This window comes from Callithrix jacchus, chromosome 14 (assembly GCF_049354715.1).
Source record: "Callithrix jacchus isolate 240 chromosome 14, calJac240_pri, whole genome shotgun sequence".
NCBI lineage: Eukaryota > Metazoa > Chordata > Mammalia > Primates > Cebidae > Callithrix > Callithrix jacchus.
This window is the reverse complement of record NC_133515.1, coordinates 77535520-77538876: the sequence shown is the minus strand read 5'-3', so window position 1 is coordinate 77538876 and position 3357 is coordinate 77535520. Positions and strand designations below refer to the sequence as shown.

The 3357-nt window shown below is 35.1% G+C and overlaps 1 non-coding gene across 1 annotated transcript; it reads right to left on the bottom strand.

The window, feature by feature from the left end:
• Window positions 1–1342: 1342 nt before the first annotated feature.
• LOC118147556 (U6 spliceosomal RNA) lies at window positions 1343–1446 on the bottom strand. Its single transcript, XR_004734007.2, has one exon. It is a non-coding gene; the product is annotated as a U6 spliceosomal RNA (small nuclear RNA).
• Window positions 1447–3357: the final 1911 nt, after the last annotated feature.

Sequence of the window (3357 nt, the reverse complement as noted above, 5' to 3'; positions counted from 1 at the left end):
TGAAAACCTTGTCTTCAAGCTCCGAGTTTGTTTCTTCTATGTGTTTGATTCTATTGCTGAGACTTTCTAGAGAATTTTATATTTCTGTAAGTGTGTCCATTGTTTCCTGAAGTTTTGATTTTTTTTTATTTGTGCTATTTATTTCATTGAATATTTCTCCCTTCACTTATTGTATCATTTTATTGACTTTCTTACATTGGGCTTCACCTTTCTCTGGTGCCTCCCTGATTAGCTTAATAAATAACTAACCACCTGAATTACTTTGCAGGTAAGTTGGGGATTTCTTCTTGGTTTGGATCCATTTCTGGTGAGCTAGTGTGACTTTTGGGGGGTGTTAAAGAATCTTGTTTCATCATATTACCAGAGTTAGTTTTCTGATACCCTCTCATTTGGGCAGCTCTATCAGAGGGAGGATCTAGGGCTGAAGGTTGTTGTTCAGATTCTTTTGTCCCACAAGGTGTACCCTTGAGGTAATACTCTCACCCTTTTCCTACAGATGTGGCTTCCTGAGAGCTGAGCTCTCTCTTCTGGATCTAGTCACCCACTGACTAGACTGGTACTGGGGGTTGTCTTGACAGAGTCCTGTGGTGTGAAACATCTGTGGGTCCCAATAACTGTGGATACTTGCACAGTATTTGGGGTGTCTATTGGGTCCTGCAGGAGCAATCTGCTTCCTTCAGGTGGGTAGGCGAGTCCTCTTGGGTTTCCTGATTTATTCCTTCAGTTGTTCTGGAGCAAAAATTCACCACGAGAGCCTCCACATACTGCTCTGTCCATCTGAGTTGAAGCTGCAATCTAGTCCTGCCTCCCATCTGCCACAATCCCTTCTGCTTTTAACCTCTGTCTGAGGGAATGTGTGACTCCACTTTGATTCTGACTACTTTTGCATCACCTTGACAAGTCTGTATTTGTATGTTGGAGGTATTCTGGCTGGGTAAATGGCATTGGCCATTAAGAATCAGAGCTCCCTTTCTCTTGGGAAGGAGATATGCTAAGAAATTTACTCTATATAGGCAATTCCTGCTGTTATCAAATATAATGTTGGGCAAAATGCAATAACCATTTAAAAATTACTTTTAGACTTGATAACATTTGAGAGCTAATCTATATTTTCCACAGAGTCATGGAAGATTTAATCAGTTTATTTGCTACCCTCTCTTCCAGTAAATTATCAATGGTCAAGATTCATAGTCAAATATCCACATAGTATCAAAACAAGTAGAGTACACAAAAAGCTGCAAAAATGCTCTATGAAAGGGAAGGGAATTGTGGGCTAGAGAAATAAAGAAATGAGTCTTTTTAAAATTTTTATTTTATATTTTTAAATTTAAGTTTTATATACATTTTACATGAACACTTCACAAATTCGTGCATCATCATTGCCCAAGGGCCATGCTTATCTCTGTATTGTTCTAATTTTAGTATATGTTCTGCTGAAATAAGAACAAGACATGGAGCTTAACTAGAGCCTTCATTTATGGGTAGAATTATTTTGTACTGATTCTGGAAACCCACAAAAAAATCCTTTAAAAGGTTATTTATTTTGAAATTGAAAATCAATAAATGGATTTTCAAAATCAATTTATTTTGAAAAATGCATATTAACAAGAAAATGAATTAGATATTTCTTGTTTAAATTAATTAGCTATCTTTTATGATGAGTCCTTAAGTAGAAAATTATCCCAGCGCTTTGGGAGGCTGAAGTGGGTGGATCACTTGAGCCTAGGAGTTGGAGACCAATGTGGGCCACATGGCAAAATACTGTCTCTATAAAAAAATAAGCCAGCCATGGTAGTGAACACCTGTAGTCCCAGCTGCTTGGGAGGCTGAGATGGGAGGATTGCTTGTACCTGGCAGGTTGAGTCTGTAGTGAGTTGTGATTGTACCACTGCACTCCAGCCTGGGCAACAGAGAAAGACCCTGTCTCCACAGGAAGAAAAAAAAAGAAGAAAAGAAAATATTCATCTCACATTTTAAGCAGAAGCTTTAAATGTATGAGTCATTAATTTATTTCTGACTTTCACTGACAGAATTTCAGGAAAAGAGAACTTTGCTTGATGTATTATTCTATATAGCTTTAGTTCAGGATAAAAATGGCTTTTGATCTTTGTACTGGTCTCTTTAGAATTTCTGGCTCATAAATTTTTCATGAGAAATTTAATTCCCCAATTTTATCCATCAGTTGTAAAACAAAAATATTTAAGTAGTGAAAGGGTTCCTGAACCCAGTAAACCCATTACATTGATAGGGCTATGACTATGACATTGGAGTTCAATATGTCAAAACTCTTGCAACACAAAGTGAATTTTATCTTCTGGAAAGCTCACAGCTGGTTTATTTTGAGTTCACTAAGATTTCAAACATTCTTGTGAAGTCAACTGCAGTCTCCCTTATTTATTTTCTGAGGGTACATGCTCTGTGTTTGTCTTTGTGGTTGTTAGTGCTAAGACTCATAGTTTATCCCCTAGCCAACATCACTGGAAGTGTTAGTTCTCTTTCTTTGGGATAACTCAATAGCTGAGTGCACATTTGCAATGTTAATGGACTAAACACACCAAATAAGAGACAGGAATGGTCAGAATGGGTAAAAGTTTCTAGACCCAATTACATATGACTAAGAGAGAAATATAAACATACAAATAGCTTAAAAATTGATGGAACAAATTATGTCAAAAATGGTAAGCATATGAAGGCTGAAGTCAGCTAAATTACTATCAGATAAAATAGAACTTAAGAAAAAGAGTATTGCCAGAGATAAAAAGAAATGCCAAAAATTATTAATTCGTCATAAGACAAAACAAACATAAATGTGTATTTGCCTAAAACAGAGCCTCAAAATATATGAAACAAAAATGGACAGAATTAGAGGGAGAAAATTCCAGAATTTTAGTGGAAGATATTTATTAACTGTTTCTCAGGATTTGAGAGGACAACTAGCAAAAAATCAGTGTAAGACAGAAGATTTGAACACATTATTAACTGTCTTGATACAAGTGATAATTATGGGATGCCTCATTCAACCACCGAAAAACATTGTTTTTGTGTAATACACATTTGTTTTAGTGCATATGGTATGTTTGCCAATATACACCATATTTTGAGCCATAAAATAAATCTTAATATATTTACAAGATTGTAATAGTTCAGATTATGTTCTCTGATCACAATGAAATTAATTAGAAACCAACACCATTAATATTTAGGTAAATCCCAAATATTTGGCAATTAAAAAACATTTTAAAATATTGATAGGTCAAAGGGGAAGTCACAAATAAATTATATTTTTAACTCGATGATGATAAATTCCAAATATTTTGGAATTAGAAAAACATTTAAAAATATTGATAGGACAAAGGA